This window comes from Eptesicus fuscus, chromosome 16 (assembly GCF_027574615.1).
Source record: "Eptesicus fuscus isolate TK198812 chromosome 16, DD_ASM_mEF_20220401, whole genome shotgun sequence".
Taxonomy (NCBI): domain Eukaryota; kingdom Metazoa; phylum Chordata; class Mammalia; order Chiroptera; family Vespertilionidae; genus Eptesicus; species Eptesicus fuscus.
This window is the reverse complement of record NC_072488.1, coordinates 38,643,765-38,664,111: the sequence shown is the minus strand read 5'-3', so window position 1 is coordinate 38,664,111 and position 20,347 is coordinate 38,643,765. Positions and strand designations below refer to the sequence as shown.

General features: G+C 42.1%; 1 long non-coding RNA gene across 1 annotated transcript in view; it reads right to left on the bottom strand.

Moving 5' to 3' along the window:
• Positions 1–14,266, bottom strand: part of LOC129151893 (uncharacterized) — a 281,281-nt gene extending 267,015 nt beyond the window's left edge. Inside the window, exon 1 of the long non-coding RNA XR_008558606.1 lies at positions 14,106–14,266. This is a non-coding gene — a long non-coding RNA (uncharacterized LOC129151893). The remainder of the gene's footprint in view (positions 1–14,105) is intronic.
• Between the last annotated feature and the right edge of the window lie 6,081 nt (positions 14,267–20,347).

Genomic DNA, 20,347 nt, shown 5'->3' with positions numbered 1-20,347 from the left:
AATCAGGCCAGCAGAGGAGCAGTTAGGGGGTGATCAGGCTGGCAGGCAGAAGCGGTTAGGGGCAATCAGGCAGGCAGGCAGGTAATTGGTTAGGAGCCAGCGGTCCCAGATTGTGAGAGGGATGTCCAACTGCCATCCATTATTAGTTATGCAAGATACAAATCCCATAGGGATTGGGCCTAAATCAGCAGTCGGACATCTCCCAAGGGGTCCCCAATTGGAGAGGGTGCAGGACGGGTTGAGGGACACACACATCCCCATGCACAAATTTCGTGCACTGGGCCTCTAGTAATTTAATAAAATCCAGAGACATAGAAGCATGGGACAGAATGACAAATCTCAGAAGGGGGTGAGAGAAGAGATTAAAGAAGTTATATGCATGCTAGAGGCCTGGTGCATGAAATTCGTGCATGGGTGGGGTCCCTAGGCCTGGCCAGCGATCAGAGCTGATCAGGTTCCCCAACTCCCCACCTCCTCCTTCCCTTGCCTCCTCCTTCCCTCACCACCCGCACACCGCCACCTCGTGGTTCCCCGCCTCCCCACCTCTCCCCCTCCTCCTTCCCTCGCCACCCACATCCACTGCCACCCACCCCCAGTTCCCCATCCCAGACCAAGGGCCTGGCCCGATCAGGCAATTGAGGCCTGCTGGCCGGGGGGAGGGACCAGGAGGTTGGCCAGCAGGCCCCATCAGCAATCAGGGCCTGCAGACTGGGGAAGCTCCCGCATTGAGCGTCTGCCCCTGGTGGTCAGTGCGCATCATAGCAACCGGTCGTTCTGGTCATTCCAGGCATTCCATTGTAATGGTCACTTAGGCTTTTATATAGAGAGATATGCATAACCCATGGACACAGACAATAGTGTGGTGAAGGCCTTGGGGGGTGGAGGTGAGAGACAGGTGTGGGGTGGAGGGGGACAATGGGGAAAAAAGGAGCATCTGTAATACTTTCAACAATAAAGACAGATTTTAAAAAAGAAAGAAACTTTTGAAAGATCCAGGGAAGAGCTGAGAATCAACTTGAGGACTAGATGCCCTTTTCCAAGAAAAAGGTGGAAGAAGCACATCACTAACTACCCAGAGGCCTTCTTGCTTTCAAGTAGTACAACCCCAAATAGAGATTTCTTTTAAAAAAAGAAAAAAACTGACTGTTCCTACTCCCCAAAATAACTTGTAAGCAAGCTCCAAATTAGAGGCCAAGAGGGAGCTGGACTTGGAACATTTGGTAGATTTGTCCCTTCCCACATGCTACTGTTCCCAGTTGTATCTGCCAAGACCTAGAATGTCAGGATCTTATAAAATGCATTTTGAGAGGCCACAACACTTCCTCCTCTTACCCCAACACCAGGCCCTCCATTAAACCGGAACTAATTCTTATGACAAGTTACAAACCGCAGGCAAAAATAATGAAAAAACACTGACACTTACTCACATTGGGAGAAGACTTCAGGGAGTGCCTATGACAAAGCCCCCATTATTCACCCAGCTCTCCTGATGGCACACAAGTCTGGGCATGGCAGCCTCCCTGAGCCCAGTCAAATGAGGCAGAGCAGAATTTCTACTGTAGTGCTGGTTTAAGCTTTTAGCAGATGGTTCTGCCTATTAGGCCAATATTTTGATAGAATTTTCTTTAAATCAGGATGAGGCAGAGGGAAGAACATGAGACTCAGAGTCAAAAGTTCTGGGTTCTATGTCTCCGTTGATCAAAAATGGGATGGCCTGAACAGATTAGTCCATTTCTTTGAGTCTCCATGTATGTACACATTTGTGTGCATGTGTGCTGGTATGTGTACATATTACCAGCCAATTGGTAACTTTAAAACTGAGATCTGAATACCTCTTTGTGGGGTGATACCCATCCATCCAGTTATCTATTTTCAGGCATTGTTAGCTGTTTCTTTACTAGAAAAGGCTGAATTTGGAAACACAGGCCTGACAGAAGGAGTGAGGACAGTGGAGGGTGTTCCCACATCAGTGGCTTCATTCTCACTGGAAGTAACCTGTCTGCCTGCATATGTTAGGGAAGGATTTGCCAGCACAGTGAGGTCCCAGTAGCAAAATACATGAAGCCCAGCTGCTGAACCCCACTGAGAAGCCCTCAAGGGATCCCAGAAACAACAGAGGATTGAATCCTTCAGGGAGCTCCAGAGATCCCACAGTTATGCCAAGAGGGTCTGAGCACCTTCAGAGTTGGGTCATTCTACTTAATGAGATTTCCCTCCTCCTCACTGGTGGGCAAGCCCTGGGGACATCCAGTGGGTATAAAGAGCTCTCATGCCAACAGGACAGGGCTGGTATGAAGCTCAAAGTAGTTAATGCATGGGGAAAGTAACTTGTAAACCACAAAGGAGATCTAGATATATAAGGGTGTTCCTGCTCTCTTTGCTTCTTCAGTATGAGGGCAATAGCCAAGAGGTCATAGAGCTCATATTCCAAAGGCAGATTGAGTCCTAAGAGAGCCCAGTGTAGCTTCATCTAAGAGCACCTTCAGGAAGGAGGTTGAAGGTTCTCTTATTTTCCAAAAAGTCCTCAAACTGTGTGTGTGTGTGTGTGTGTGTGTGTGTGTGTGTGTGTGTGTGTGTGTTTAATATATATTTTATTGATTCAGAGAAGAAGGGAGAAGAAGAAATAGAAACATCAATGATGAGAGAGAATCATTGATTGGCTGCGTCCTGCAAGCCCCCACTGGATATAGAGCCTGCAATCAGGGCATGTGCCCTGACCGGGAATGGAACTATGACCTCCTGGTCCATAAGTCAACGCTCAACCACTGAATCATACAGGTAGGGCCTCAAACTGTTTTTGAGGAGCTGATCTGACCCCCCGTAAACTGTGAATTCAGCCAATCTCTTCCAGTTTTCCCAACACCATTTGTTGAACAGACTATCCTTACTCCACTATATGTTCTTGTCTCCTTTGCCAAATATTAATTAACCATATAGGCCTGGGTTTGTTTCTAGGCTCTCTACTCTGTTCCATTGAATTTAGATGCCTGTTTTTATGCTGCTTTGATTACTGTAACCTTTTACAGTAGTATAGTTTGATGTCAAGTAGTATGGTATTTCCAACTTTGTTCTTCTTTCTCAAGATTGCTGAGGTTATTCATGATCTTTGTGGTTCCATTTAAATTGTTAGCATATTTGTTCTAGTTCTGTGAGATATGCCATGAGTATTTTAATAGGAATTGCACTGACTCTATAGATTGCTTTGGGTAGCATGGACATTTTAATGTTAATTTTTCCTATCCATGAACACTGTGCATGCTTCTACTTATTTGTATCTTCCTCCATTTCTTTCTTCAGATCTTATAATTTTCTTAGTGCAAGTGTCTTACTTCCTTGGTTAAATTTATTCCTAGGTACCTTATTTTTTCTTTTCGTTTTTTTGTTGTTGTTGCAATTGCAAATTAAATTGTTTTCTTAGTTTCTCTTTCTGATAGTTCATTATTGGTGTATAAAAATGCCACTGATTTCTGAAGATTAATTTTGTACCCTGCTACTTTACTGAATTTATTTATCAGATCTAGTAGGTTTTTTTTGGTAGATTCTTTAGGGTTTTCTATATACAGTTTCATGTCTTCTGCAAATAATGAGTTTTACTTCTTCCTTTCTAAGCTGAGTGCCTTTTATTTCTTCTTCTTGTCTGATTGCTCTAAAACTTCCAGCATTATGTTAACTAAGAGTGGTGAAAGCATACATCCCTGTCTTGTTCCTGATCTTAAGGCAAATGCTTTCAGTTTTAACCCCTTCAGTATGATGTTGGCTATGTGTTTGTCATATACGTCCTTTAATATGTTGAGGTAGGAGAATGTTTAAAGGACTTATGGTCAAAGAGTTTTCAAGAACCCAAAAGAATTTCCTAAGATAAAGATATGCATGCCAAGTACTACAAAGCTAGATGGAATAACCCAAAACCCTTTGTTAGCCTACACTCCCATAAATTTAGTTTGAGCAACTTGAAATTATACAGGAATCTCTTTGAAAAATAGTCTTGCAATTCAACTTCAATTCAGACTGATTTTCTACACACATCAGTCCAGATGAAAGAGGCTTTGCCAAATGTAGAGGATTTCCCCATATAACACCTTCTCCAGTTGAGCCTTGTGAAGATATTGCTAAGAGGAATATCTGATCTTATGCTTAAGCATTAACCATGTGCAAGAAAAGCCATTAAATGAATGATCCTTCTGTGAATTAAATTGATTTTCTAGAAAATGAAAACAAAATTGAATCCAAGAATAAACTACCTTAAAATCGCATTAGACGAGTAAAACATAAAATATTTTCTCACCAGAGCTGTAAAAATTAAATTAGCTAAAAGAGGAAATAAATGCTTTTGTGTTCCGAGCAGTTCCATTTATGAGGACAATAGGTACCTATGAAGGAACCAAAGCTCTAAAAGGAACTGCAATTGTTTCTCAGGATGATGCTTTATGTAGCAAAAAGAAAGTCAGCTTTTTCTCTAAGTAACTTACCAGGAAGAGGAGAATCATACTCAACGGCTGCTGCCACTGGGGAGAAGGGAAGGAGAGGTAACCAGAAGTTTAGGGAAATCCATATTTGACCCCAAAATAGACTTCAAAGTGGGAACTGACTTCATACTGAGAAGAAAGTTGGCAGGCTAGATGCTCCTCCCCAAGTATCACCAATTTGCCTGGGTTTTCAGTTTTCTGTACATTTCTGCTTCTCTTATGGGCTGGGTCAATATGCTGTTCTGAACTGAGAGCCTTTGCCAGCAGACTGACTGAGTCATATGATACCCTGATGTCTACAGAAACATGTCTGTTGTGCCCAGATCCTTGTTTTACTAGCCAAGTAAGTACTCTAGCTGCTATAATGACCAGGTTCAGATTTCAGAAGCCTGACACAATTTTAAAAGTCCAGATCCCTCTTTTCCAAGTAGTGACTCAGGGATCTGGGCTCTTTCTATTCTAAGATGCTGCCATCTTCCAGCCAATTGGATGGGAAGCAGAGAGAAGGCTCACAGAAGATCGTTCAGTAAGTTTATGGACAGTCTAAAAGTGGCACGTATCATTTCATTGACCAGAACTCAGTTACATGGTTCATTTAGAAGCAAGAGAGCTCAGAAATGTAGTTTTGCTTTGTACTCAGGAAAGAGAAGAGAACTGAAGACTGGTGAATTCAGCCATTTCCATACATTTATTCAAAAAACACCTTTTAATCTATTTTGCATATCAGATATTCTTTCAAGACTAGGGTAAATGGTGAGCAGTAAATTGCACTTGATTAATGACAGGTTAGCAAGAGAGAAAAATTGGTAAATTAATAATCCTATATGATAAAAGACTAATATGCAAATTGTCCATTCTACCAGGAGTTCAACCAGGGGACAGGGCCGGCCCACCAGCCTCCCCCCGGCCAGCCCCTCCCCCCAGCTGGCCCAGCCCAATCAGCCCAATTGGGGCAGGCCGGCCAGACCTCACCCATGCACAAATTCATGCACTGGGCCACTAGTTACAATATAATATGATAAAGGTTATAACAGAAGCATTACAGATTGCTGAAGGAACTCAGAAAAGCAGCAAATTCAGGAAAGCTTCAGGAACACTGGAATTGAGTTTTTATAAAGGGGACAATAGATAATGTTCTTTAATGACTCACCCAGCACTGTTCTAAGTGCTTTTCATGTATTAACTCACTCAATCATCACAACTCTAAAAGGTAGGTATAATTATACTTACCAATGAGAAAACAGACGTACAGAGAGGTTAAGTCACTGGTTCAGGATTTCAGTGTTTGCTAGGCATAGAGGCAAGATTTGAGTCCAGGCAGTCTCTCTTGAAACAACTCTCAACCACCATATGAGCATCAGTAGGAATTCACCAGGGAAGAAGGTCAGAGACCCTCTCTGTATAGACAGAGGGCATTTGAAGGTCTGGAGAAACATGCTGATAAGGTCTCACTATACCCTTAATCGCCTATGCCCATGATTGGCAAACTGAGGCTCACGAGCCATATGCGGCTCTTTGGCCCCTTGAGTGTGGCTCTTCCACAAAATACCACGGCCTGGGCGAGTCTATTTTGAAGAAGTGGCATTAGAAGAAGTTTAAGTTTAAAATATTTGGTTCTCAAAAGAAATTTCAATCGTTGTACTGTTGATATTTGGCTCTGTTGACTAATGAGTTTGCCGATCACTGGCCTATGCCATACAGCTGCGGGTCTCAAAGATGGAGTGAGTGCCCGGAAACAGGATTATCACTGCAAGGCTGGGAGGATGTTAGAACATTAGGGAGATGACCAGACTAGAGTAAGGAACTTAGACCTGAATAATCGTCCCACTAACGCAGGGCCAGTAGTCAAGGAAGGTATCAGAAGAGGATAATTCATTTAATAAAATTTTATTAAGATCTTATTAGATTCAATACATATCAATTCAAGTTGGAGTTGACCCACAGCCAGAAGCAGGAGGTAGGGGACTGTGCCATCTCCCATGGCTGTGCAAGTTGTCATCATTGTGAAAAAAGGAAGTGCTAGCCCACACTTGATTCCCTAGGAATTCTGCATCCCCTGCTGAATATCCATAACATCAGTCTCTGACCATTGCCCGGATTCCACTCTACCCACATGTGCAGTAGAGGTGTGCAGTGCTCACCCACATCCAGTTTTTCTCTCCTTCCTGACGCACAGGAAGTCTACACTCCCAGCTCCCTTGCAGTTAGATGGGCCCATGAGACTAGTCATAGCCAGAAAAAAATGTGTGCAGAAGTGCTGTTTCTTCTAGATCCCTGCAGAAAGAACTGATCTCTCATCCTTTGCCTTGACAATCCTAGAAGCCACAGGCTGAGATGGCAGCCTAACAAGACAGAGGGAATGCTGCCCAGAGAATCGCGTTCCCTGTACTGGACTTCATGAAAGCATGAAATAAGCCATTTTTGTTTTGGTTTTTTTGCCTTAAGCCCCTGAGATTTCTGGGTTCATTTATGAATACAGCATAACCTGGCTAGTGCATATACAACATATTCTATTTCAAGCCTGTGCCCATCGCTGGTTTTGTTTCTACTTCTGTTTCAACCCTGACACTCATGCCAACCTCACTTCATTATTCAGTCAAGATTAAATCTGCTAAATCTAATCCAATAGTACACACATGTGTGACTTCTTCAGTCAGTCATTAATTTTCACGTTTTTAAATGAAGCTATAAACAAAACTCCTTGACCACCACTTGAAATGTCATTGTCTAAATTTGTCAGAATGGCCACAGAGTCTGAGCTATTTCCTAACACATCTTCCTGCTCTAAGTGGAAACCTAACAAGATGAACTTTCCAGTAATGAGGCTTGACAACCTCGCCGCCACCAGGAGAAGCAGCCATCAGGCCAGGAGAAAGGCTGCTAACTTCCTCTCTGGAGTGTTGATTAGGCTTCCTGCAAATGGCTTACTAGTGGAGGGATTCTTATCACTCCTCCTCGGAACACTTTGTGAATCCTGGTCCTCCCTGCACCCACCACACACACACACACACACACACACACACACACACACACAGGATATTAGCAAATTCCAACACTAACATTTCCAAAAGAATCCGTGTTCAGTGCCAATGCCCCCACGTTATGAGAGAGCTACATTCAAGAAGTATTACATCGAAATTCAATCATAATTAGAGAAGAATGTCTTTTGGTAAATTCCAATTTGTTTAGATTGTTTCCTTGAATGGAGATGTACACACTTCTATAATCCTAGCTTCAACTTGATGGTTACAACTTTTAGACAAAAAAAAAAAAAGAGGGGGGGAGGAAATTGTCTTTTAATCTTGAACACCAGTTGGGCAGTCAGACACCAGACCTAAGAAGACAGGACAATATGCTTCTCTTCATCAAGGTTACTTTGAGAAATACACAGTGAAATGGGCTTAGCAGCAGAACAATCTCAGAAAGAACTGGGCTCAAAAGCAAACAAAATGCACAAATCATATAATTGCCTAAAAAGCCATGAAGTTACTGAGCTAAATATTTTAAGGACTAATATTATTTAAGGTGACCATAAGCCTCACTTGATTAATTTAAATAGTTTTCAAAACACTTGTATAACATTTCATTTTTCAGGGTATAGACAAATCCCAAGTACAAATAATTAGCATTATCCAAGACAATGTCTTGAATTCCTCCCATTTCTCCTCATCCTGTGACCTCCCACTCCTTCTCCTCCAGCCATTCCCAGAACTTCCTTCTCAGACTTTGGTAATGCAATCTGGAGGCATAGATACAGATTATCACATAATTATTGGTATATTTTATGTATTCTAAAAATGATTTTTTTACATTTGCTCTCAGTTTGTAAACAGAAGTACAATGACATATTTTATATGTAATCCATAATTATTACTTACAATTATACAGGTATACAAATAGATGTACATTAACTGGTTTAAGTGTTCCCCCCCCCCCAACCTTTTTTATGCTCTAGCTTTCCTGTTTTTATCTCTCACGGTACCATCAACCATTTCTTAGAATTTATGTTATCTTCAAGCACTCCTTTCAACAGAGATAAAACCTTGCCTAGGAGAATTGCCAATCATAGAAATGTTTTGAAACTTTGCCTATAAGATAATATATTTGTTGCTTTCACACATGAAACACAATCTGGCTGGGTATAAAATTCTTGAATCACAGCCTTTTATAAACAAAACAGTATAGGTATTGCTTTGGTATAGCTATCAGAGTGGTATAATTCTGGATGATTTTATCTTTCTTCTTTCAGCATTTTGGCATTATCTATTTGTCCCTCACTGGACACATGTTGTAATAAAAATATATATATATTTTTTAAATCAATAGATTTGTGATGAGTGCTGATTATTACATTCCCACATTTTGCTGGATACTGAGATGCATGCCAATAATTGCTGTTATCAAGGAGAGAATTCAGCTGTAAGTTGCATATAGACTATTGATTATATAAGTAATGTTACTACACAATAATTTTATAATTAACAAAAATCAACACTGGGATTTAATATCATATTATTTAGGGTGGGGGGAGTAGTGCATCTGAAAATAAATGAAAACATCAGAAGTCCTCAAACCTCTCCAGATCTTCCACAAGGCAAGATTGTGAAATCTGAAGGGTCTTACAACAACTAAGCTCTAGCTCTAGCCAAAGACAAGAACCCATCACCCTCAAAAAAAGAAAGCTGTCAAAACTGATTTTACTTTAGAGGAGGTCAGATGGCGAAAGACACAGTTGTTAAAAACATACTATCCAGGTTCAGAAAACCTGGGTTCTAGTCTGACTCTACCATGAACAACGTGTAAGTGACCCTGAACAAGTCAACTCCTATGTGCTCTTGTCTTCTCATGTGCAAAATTAGGCTAGGAATATTATCTCTTTTTTGCAAGAATTAGTAAAAATGAAACAGTACCTTGCATACAAGAAGTGTGAACCAAGTGTTCACAATGAACAGAGGAGCCACACAAAACAGGAGTTACAGGTTGACCTCAACTATTTGACATGTCCCCCAGAAACATCTATGACCATTGAGGTGAGTAGGGCAGGTAGCCTTACTGTAATCCCAGACCAGTTAGGCAAACTGAGGAAAGATGATGGAGGCTGATTCAAGTCATGAGACTTGGTACCAGAACTAGAACCAGCTCTTCTGGTCCACTGTGCTATGCCCTATACTCAGCCTCCAAACTGCCCTGCCACTGAGTGTGGTCGCTCAGAGACTTGAACCACTGCAGATTTTGTTACACAAGCACCAGGTGAAGCTGCCCTTAGTTGGAAAAGTAAATACAGGCATACCTCGTTTTATTGCACTTTGCTTTATTATGCTTCACAGATACTGCATTTTTTTTTTTTTTTACAAACTGCAAGCAAGACCCTCCACCAGCAAAAAGATTATCACTTGCTTTATTGCAACACTTATTTTGCAGTGGTCTGAAACCAACCTACAATATCTTTGAAGTACGCCTGGGGAGAAATAGTCTTTAAAACAAATGTCAACCAAAGAACTTATATGCATATATGAATAATCCATGGACACAGACTATAGTGGGGTGAAGACCTGGGGATTGGATGGGAGTTGGGAGGAGGGGAGTCAATGGAGGAAAAAAGGAGGACATCTGTATACTTTCAACAATAAATATAAATTTAAAAAAAAATACCTAGTCAGTTTACTCAGTGGTTAGAGCGTCAAGGGCATGTTCCTCAGTTGCAGGCTGGACCCCCAGCCTGGGTCAGGGCACGTGCAGGAGGCAACCAATCAATGTGTTTCACATTGATGTTTCTCTCTATCTCTCTTCCCTCTCTCTTTTTTCCTCCCTCTCCTCTCCCTTCACTCTCTCTAAAATCAATGGGAAAAATATCCTCATTCCTTGGGTGAGGATTAAAAATAAATCAATGAAAAAACATCTTCAGGTGAGGATTAACAAAAAACAAACATCCCTCTTCACAATGAGGGTATCCTACTTTTTTTTTTATCATTGTCAGGAAAAAGGGGATGTTTTGTTTGTTCTTCTACCTAGGAATTGTAGAATCTCAACTTCTTTCCTTTCAAGAGGAAATAGGTCCAAACCCACAACCAGGAACTCCACATGAAGATTTGACATTGCTATTTAAAGCAATTAGAATGAAGCCAAGAAGCAGTTTTTCATTTCACCCAACACTTGCTGGAGAGCTAGTCTCTCTTAGCTATATGATCACACAATCCATCTCTTGGCAAAATTAATCTAAATAAAAAGGAGGTTTTACTCTCACACTCACTAACCAGTGTTAGGAAAATCCATGGGGCTCGACACCCTGCAGTATTCCCCAAAAAACCTCTAAAGGGAGAGGGACCCTAAGAATACAAGCTACAAAGGCTCCTCCACCTACCATCCAGGTGAGCCTGCACACATGCCTTACTCTCTGCAAGCAAAGTGTTCTCATCTACACAATAGAGAGGTAATAGGACCTACTTCATAGGGCTGTTCTGAGGATTAAATGAGAACATATATCTAATGCACTTAGCACAGAGCCCTATATGGTTATTCTGGGATCCATTATCACAGCCAGGTAAGAATAAAGGCCCCTATGCTCAAGTAGGGGGTCTCCATAAATGCTGCTATGTCAAGTTATGTGCAGAGTAATTGTGCCAGTCCTGATGGTTCACATCTGTTTACCTGAAGAACTTCCTGTGTCATACTAGAGAATGGGCTATTTGTATGTTCCCAGGACCAGCTCTTGCTTCATTGTTTTTGTCTCACTCCTAAAGCTTTGTCATGGCAGCCCTGAATCTTGCCTCTATGATGAAGCATTTTCTTGTAGGTCTGGTGTCTAGCTGACTTTTAACCTTTATTGGCCAAAGTCATAGCGTCCAAATTTGTTTACTTCCCTATTTCACTGAGGATGCAATTGGAGAAACAACTGTGGTGATGGCCCGCTGACATTTACGCTAAATTCAGCTAGAGGATGACCAAAAATCTCTATTTTGCCCCAAAGAGGCTAGGATCCCTCAGAATTCCAGAAAAAAAGAGAGACACCAGATCACCCCAAAGCAAGGGGAACCTCTTCTAGCCTGGGATGTGGGAAGCTCCCAAGACTGCCAGGAAGGAACCATCTCACTTGGCCCGGCTAGAACTGGCTAGTTTTGACCTTCAGAGGGAGAACAGCAGGGGAGACAGGCAGGCTCATGTGCTTGGTCCTGGCTGGCTGTGAGCACCAGATCTCCAGAGCCTGGGTGCCCTCTCTTCTGAGTGCATTTCACAACCTCTGGAATCCATTCCAGGTGCACAACTGTAGAGCTGGCAGTGAAGACTGTCCTTAACCTCCTCGTGATCTTAGGGATAGGCTAAAGCTGCCAGCGGGATCTGTTTGTTCTCCCATCTGACAACTCCTCCTCCTGCTCTCCTCCCAAAATTGGGTTTATGCTCAGCATGGAACTGATGACTGCAATTCGACTGAGCGAATGCTATGATTGAGTAATACAGGTGCCCCTTCGCCTCTCAAAATCTACAGGGAATTGGTTCCAGGACCCCTGCAGATACTCAAGTCCCTTATATAAAATGGTGTCGAACACTGCATAGTGCCTGAAAAGGGATATTACCCAAGATATAATCCACTGCCAGCCAATGAACCAAGTTAAAAGGTTCACACTGCAACTCCTGCCTCCCTGTGACCATGGCAATTGGGAGGGAAATTTCCTAATTATCCCATTCCTCTTTCCTGCACCTCTGCCCATATGCTCCCTAGACTTCCACCCCCAGCACCCTATATATCCTTCCTTCTCTCCCTTTCCAAATAATTCCTTAAAGCATGGCATTATAGAAAGAGCCAGAAAAATGGAAATATAATGCTAATCACACACTTCATAATAATTTTGTAAAATAATACTTCACCTGTGATCTCCTTGGAGGTGAGCTGCATCCATGGTAAAATAAAATAAAATATAAAAGTCTAATTCAAAGACCCAGAGCAAACATAAAAGGATTGGAAAGTTCATACTGCTTCTCATGAAAGCAGGATTGAAAGGCCCTAACTGATATGTTTCTCTGTTTGACTTTTGTCAGAAGAGCTTACAACCTGGAAGCCGTCACACAGTGAAATATTACACAAGCTAGAGATAACTGTGTGTGTGTGTGTGTGTGTGTGTGTGTGTTTTGTTTCTTTTCTTTTGTCAGTGAGATACCAGTGCCTCCCATTCAGGAGCCCATTATGGTCAACAGCCCCATGATAAGCAGAGAATCTTCTTTCCCACAAACTTCGTGCTGTCGAATCACAGAACAAAGGCAGGAGGCTCCATCCTTCACTTGTATTCACTGGGGCAAGGATTCTGCCCACTCCTTACTCGCTGTCTGATTTCTCACCAAGGAACATTTGCAAGTTGAAAGATTTATATTCTGTGAAATATTTCACTTGTCATCAGCTGGGGGCTCCAGGCTCCCCGGCATGCAGGTCAGTTCCGGGAAGGTTCCCAGAGCTTCCCTCATAGGCAAGGCCACACTGCTCCCAAGTGGCTTCTGTGGAGAAGCAGGAAGCCAGACATGGCTGTGGCTGGAACGCGCTTCAAAGTCACCCTGGCCTGCCTCCCGGACTACACGCCCATCTCTGTAAGCCCAGCCCCAGACCCTGCTGAGCCTATATCGCACGGGAGAGCCCAGCTGCTTACAACTCCAGGAAGGCTCTCTGTTGTGGCAAAGGGCCAGGCATTTCATTTTTTTTTAATACACCTAAAAAGCTGCAGGGCTGGTCTAATGAAAGAAAGTCAAGAATTCAACCTGGGCATCTTCATAGTGGGAGTCTGTTAAGACACAAGTGTAAGAGGCCCTCCCCACGCTACAAAAGGAAAAAAAAAAAAAAAGCAAAAGGAAAGAGAAGGCAAAAGTAATTGTAGACAAAAAACCCAATGATCAGTACCTGTCCCCAGAGCACTGTTTGTACCCCAGCGGCAGCTCCTTATTCCTTATGAATCTATTTCCAGTGGTTAGGGAAGGTAAAGAGGTCTTGAGAAGCAAAATCTCCTTCAAGCTTCCTTTTCTCAGCAATTGAAAATACAATCTATTTTTCTAATTAGTGTTCGTGTAACTTTGATTGTACTGCACCCCAAAGGGGATGATGGGCCGTTGCTTCTAGTACTACCGTCATCTGTGCTCCAAGTTTAGAGCCATTTCACCTCAACTCTCAAGTGGCAGAAGCTTCTTGGTTTCGCAAACAAAAAAAAAAAAAAAAAAACAATCCTCAGAAATACCACCCAACCCTTTCCATTCTTGAATCGCCTAGGCCCTAGGGAACTCCTAATTCTCCCAACGCCCAGGTGGGTACTCCAGACCAAGTCAGTCAGAGCCTCTGAAGGTGAGCCGGGCATCAGTTCGGCAGGGGACTACAACCTGCAGACAAGTTTGAGAACGGCTCTCCTATACGAGCATTCTTAATTCCAACTGCACAGAAGCATCAACGGGGGCACGACGCCATCCACTGCTGGACCCCAACGCAACCCATTCGCAATCGCTGGGGAGGGCGCAGGAGTGTTTCAAGTTCCCAAGTGACTCTGAAGTTAGAGTATTTGAATAAATGGTTTGATTTTTATTACAAAAAAAAAAAAATGCGTTCGCAGAAAAAGAAATTGAAGATAGAGAAATATATATATATTAGACATGCATAATTCCAAATCCTACCTTCCAGGATAACCACAGTTCATCACTTTCGCTGAGGTGAAGATGGAGGGTACCAGAGGACAGGGAAGTGCAGGGAGCCGAGCCGGGCTCAGCGCTCCTGACTTCGGAGCCGCCTCACCTTCCTGGGTTCTGAGGCTGAGGCTGCGCCCCAGCAGCGCGCAAGTGCGTGAGCCGCACCCACGCACATCCGCACTCATGCGCGCGCGCGCACGCACGCACACGCACACGCACACGCACACGCACACGCACGCACGTCCTGCTTGGAAAGAGGCCTGGGAAACTCTGCCAGCCTTTCGATCACCAAGAAGCTGTTTTGTAGCTTCATTTTGCGGGTGCCTAGATTAGAAACACTTTGCTCACCAAATCAGGTGTATGCAGTAACAATGACCTCAATTGGTCATTTTAAAAATTAATCACAGGTTTCTGTAACTCCCAATCAGAGCTGCCGTTCAGCACAAAATGCAGGCCCAGCACTAAGTTGGTATAATGGGGGGGGGGTGGGGGGGGGGAGAGAGAGAGAGAGAGAGAGAGAGAGAGAGAGAGAGAGAGAGAGGAGAGAGAGAGAGAGAGAGGATGCTTATTGAACCTAAGAAATTTATCTAAGATAATTTAAAATACAGAAAACAATCACTACAAGATAAATTTCCCTAGGCCAGCCCGTTAAAGGGGGAGGGGCGGCCCTAAGGACAAGGTTCCATTATAATGCCACAATTCTTACGACTTTTATTCTGCCAGTAATTACGCATGAATCCTTCGGCAAATCAAGCTATCACCTCTGGGTCTTGCTTTCCCATTTGTAAATGAGAGGAGTAAGTCTAAGGTGGGGTTTCTCAAAGTTGGCACTATGGACATCTTGGACAGGATAGTCCTCTGTTAGCAGCATCCTTGGCCTCCACTCACTAGATATCAGTAGCACACACTCCCCCTGGCCCAGTCAGTTTTAACAATCAAAAATGTCTTCAGACATTGCCAAATGTCCCAAGAGGAGCAAAACCAGCCCTGGTTGAGAATCACTGGTTCAGGGTAATTTTGAAGGTCTCTTTATTTTCAAAAATTTAGGAAGTACCTGGAAAAACGAATTTTGACATATCAAAGGAATGTAGACATAAAAAAGCCAAAGATAAGAACGTGTAAAATTGTCTCGTACACAAAGGTTCTCAATCTTGGCTGAATATTAGAATCACCTGAGGAGCTTTTCAAATTAGCAGTCTCAAAGTCAAACACAGGACCAATTAAATCAGAACTCTGGGAGTTCAACAGAGTTTGTGACTCCAGTGGGCAGTGACTTAAGGACTGTAGGAGAGATTACTGTAGGAGAAATAACAAGAAGTCTGTTCATCATTTCTTATGATTCTGATATTTCATTTCGATTATTAAGAAAAACAAAAATCCAGTCTATGCTGGCATTTTGCAAAGCACTGGAAAACAGGCCATCTTGCATCAAGCCAATCTCAAGCTTTTGCTTTAAATGAGACCTATACCCACTTCCAGGAGAAGTGCACCAGCATATGGAGATCTAAACAAAGTGGAAAAGCTCAGTGTCTCTCGAGGAGGTGCCACCATTCATTTCTCTGTTCCCTGCAGTTATTGACCTGAGACCACACCAACCATTCTCTCCAGTTTATGACTGCCAATTTTGTGTTAATCCTCTTCAACAGAGATTATATCTGTTTCAGTCTATCAAGTAAATGGCAACTGCATCAAAAAATGTGTGCACTCCCTAAAAGAGGAAGATACATCCTGTACTCATATCAATAAATCAGTCTATGTCAGTGGTCGGCAAACTCATTAGTCAACAGAGCCAAATATCAACAGTACAACGATTGAAATTTCTTTTGAGAGCCAAATTTTTTAAACTTAAACTTTTTCTAACGCCACTTCTTCAAAATAGACTCACCCAGGCTGTGGTATTTTGTAGAAGAGCCACACTCAAGGGGCCAAAGAGCCACATGTAGCTCGTGAGCTGCAGTTTGCCGACCACGGGTCTATGTTGCCAGAGTTGGAAGAGGCTTACACACCCAACCAATGAGACAAAGCCATACCAGTCTGATTTAACACAAATGACATAAGCAATTCAAAGGGGTTGCTGTAAAGTAACTAAAGAATCCAAGATCAGCCCTGGCCCGTGGCTCAGTTAGTTGGAGTGTCATCCTGTAAACCAAAAGGTTGCCAGGTTCAATTTCAGGTCAGGGCTCATTCGGGAAGCAACTGATCGATGTTTCTCTTTCACATTGATGTTCTCTTTCTCACTCCCCCTTCCTCTCACTCTAAAATCAATTAAAACATATCTTCAGGTGAGGATATTAAAAATAATCTAAAAAAATAATAATAATAATAATCTATATATACAAAAAGCTAATATGCTAAGTGTCCTTCCACCTGTTTGTCAGTCACTATGATGCGCACTGACCACCAGAGAGCAGACCCTCAATGCAGGAGCTGCTGTGACATGTACTGGCCATCAACAGAGAAATGGCAGCGCGGACCTGGCACCAACAAAGCAACACTCAGCTTCCCACAACTGGAACATAGGCCCCACCACACCCCAGAGCGACAGCCCACCAAATCATAGCCAACCCTTCCAAGACCTCGTGGCCAGCCTGGAAACGGTTGCTGTGAGCACCAGGTAATGACGTCACGTAGCAATGCCTGGCTTCCTCTCGCTAGTGACTAGCCTCCTTGCAGTTTCTTCAGCCCAGGAACATGACTTGCTTTATAGCCAGGTGCAAACATTTACACTTTAACCAAATGTCTGTGAAGCGTTTTCCCATGCCTCATCTCATTTGATCCTCACAGAAGTCCTGGAGTAGGTAGACAGGAGACTCAGTGGAATCCTATTTTCTCTTCATTAGCCAGAAAACTGAGACTTAGAAAGCTTAGAAACTTGACCCGACTGAAAAGAGGTAAGAAATGGTGGACCTTGAAAATGACTTCAGGTTTTCTCACTGCGCAGAAAATAGTCAAACACTCTCTGCAATTAAATATTTTACCCTTTGTTCTCCCTGGTGATCTACAATAATAATCTGCTTCATTTTGATATTTACTGCTGTGTTGCTGACAATTACCTGAAAGAGAAGTTGGGGTGCTTCACTGGGCTGGAAAAAGTTTAGCTAAATCAGAAAGCAGGTCTAATTAAACAAGTTTATTCTATATCTATAAAAGGCTAACTTGACTCGCGCATGCGCAATACATATAAAGCTCTCACTGGTGCCAATCGCACACGTGTGTTTCCATCTGTCATTGTCAATTGTGAATTTGGTTGACACTTCTATTATAGAGAAAGGGCAAATAGTGATATTAAAATATTTCTTCTAATTAATTTCCTTTCAATGTGCACGAATTTGTGCACCGGGCCACCAGTAATTAATAAATAAATCCTGTTTTAAAAATTCATGGCCATTTCCTGGAGATGCTATGCTGATTGACTTGGTACTCCTTGCAAAGTGCTCAGTCACCTAACAGAAAAGCTGTGACATAAAAATAATAATGTGTGCCCTGGACAGCATGCTCAGTGGTTAGAGCACCAGCTTGCACACTAAAGGATTGCTGGTTTGCTCCCCACTCTGGGTCAGGAGGTATGTGGGAGGCAACCAATCTATGTGTCTCTCTCACACTCTCGCATCAATTTTTTCTCTCTCTCTCTCCCTCCCTCCCTTCCATTCTTTCTGAAAGAGCAATGGGGAAAAAAATCCTCAGGTGAGGATTAACAAAACAAAAATATATAACATAAATAAATAAATAAGTAGTACAGGAAAGGCCTGTGGAGGGGGGGAAGTGGGTGGAGAGGGTCAATTGGGGGACATCTCTAATACTTTCAACAATAAAGGTAATTTTTTTTTTAAACGGGAGCATGAGAAACATTTTAGGATGAGCAAGTCATTCCATAGCTTGATTATGGAAATGAGTATACAATTGCTTTAGAATTATCAAAATTCCTTAAATATAAAATGGATGAATTATATTGTATGAAATAACATTGTGATTTTTTAAAAAAAAATTAAAATGAAAAAAATTATGCAATCATAGTTACTTTAATTTTTGTTTGCTATTACAAGCAAATATCAGTGGCAGCCAAAATTTACTCTGTGCCAGGCCCTGTGCTAAGCTTTTTATTGTAAACTTCATTTAATCCTCACAACAACCTAATTAGATTGGTATTATTATTATTACAGTCGAGGAGACTGAGGCTTAGTGAGGTTAAGTGACTTGGCCAAGGACCTGCTGCCAGCAGCCACAGTAATGGGAATTAAAACCCAGGTAATCTGACTCTGGAGCCTAAATTCTTGAGCATCAGGTAATATGGCCTTGTGAGTCTTCGATTCAATTGTCAGATCATGAAACTAATAACTTTGCATAGCAGTCTTTCCATAACAAATTTCAAAACACTTTTGAAGCATGTAGTATAGAGGCTCAATATGATCCAAATGGAGAAATGCTATCCCAGTGTTCCCCAGCACAGCTTTAGACCACCTAAACCAGACTCACCTATTTAAATGCAGAGTGCTGGACCCCTGCTCAGACCTATCATATCAATATTGCATTCAATCGTGCCTGTAAAACTTGAAGAAAGAAAATCTGTCTCTCCAGAATCAAAACACAGAGAAACTGGCAAAGATTAATTTTAAGAGCCAGAAGATGCCTAATAAGGCAGTCCCCTTGAAGATCCCTGGATATATTTTAAAATATTCAATTTAGGACACAAGCCCACTTACCCGAATACATTGTACTTTGCATTGAGAATCTGCTTTCCTCTGGAGACCAGAAATCTGCTTTATTAATATAACTTAAGCTGTTATTCAAAGCTTTCAACACACGAACTCTCTCTCTCTCTCTCTCTCTCTCTCTCTCTCTCTCTCTCTCTCTCTCATCCCTACAGGAATATAAGTAAACACTATGAAACCAGAAAATGAAATTGCTCTCAAATAACCATTATGACTTTTCTTATATGCTCACATTACAATAAAATTCAGAGTGAGAGCTATCAATGGAGATGGAAATTACAGACCACGCATTCCTCTGCTAGATATGAGCCCTTAAGGGCTGGGATGGCATCTTATTTCTCTCTGTGTCTCTAGTTTCGAGCACATAGTAGGCAATTAATCCAGTTTTGTGTTAAGAAAGAGAAAGGAAGAAAGGAAACTTCAAAGGAATCAGTGAGCAAATCAATTCCCTGATGAGAAGGAGCCTCACAGGTCATCCATCTCTTCCCCACGCAGCCTTGGGACAGGACTGCTCTCTGAATATAAGAGAACGCAGAAGGCTTTTCTTTAACCCACTAACTTCTCTTAGCTTCTTCAAATCTTGAGGCCATGCCTCTTTGCAACAAAAGATAATTAGTCCAGCCTCTCCAGCACACACATACACCCCAAAGAAAGCCTCCAACTGAAAAATGAAAACCAGAATAAAACATGTTGAGCAAGGAAGAGAGAGAGAAGACATATTGTGGTTTAAAAAAAACAAAAACAGAAAAACACAATAACAGTATACAACACACCAGGGGTTAGGAAAACATCAAATTTTCATTTTACAGCAAAGATTGTGTTGAGTTTTGTTTCATTCTGCTATTCATGAGTTTCATATTCTTTCTTACATTAAAACATATTTTTGCTGCTGCTTCATTCCCTCCAGTCCCTGTGCAACATGAATATGCACATGGCTGCAAATGTACACAAAACACACACACACACACACACACACACACACACACACACACACACCTACATCATGCACAAAGATTGGCCTCTTGATCCCTGGAACTCATGCAATTAGATAATTTCCAAACTGTTACAAAATGAATGCTAGGGATGATACTACTCAAACAGCATCAAAAGAACCTCTGTGCGGCTTTGGTTTCCAGACATTGGACTAAATCTGGGTTAATATATTCATAACATTTTACTCAAACTTCCACAGTCACATCAAGTCATGAACATTCAGACCTTAAAAAGACCCTGGAATCATCTGCTTCCAAATCTTTCCTTTTACAGAGAAGGAAATCAAGCTCAAAGGAAAACTGCTTGCCCCTAATCAGCTAAGTTGGTACCTCGGGATCCAATGCAGTGTCTCTCTTCTATACCATATTGGGACCAATATTTTGCACTTAATAGATAGCTAGCTGGCAGTTCAACAGGAAAATTCATCTTGAGTCCTCTTGGTAATGACTGCAAGATCTAAATTCAATTTCTATAAATAATTGCCAATTTTTGTTACAGTTCCTGAAGAATGCTGGACTCCAATAATCA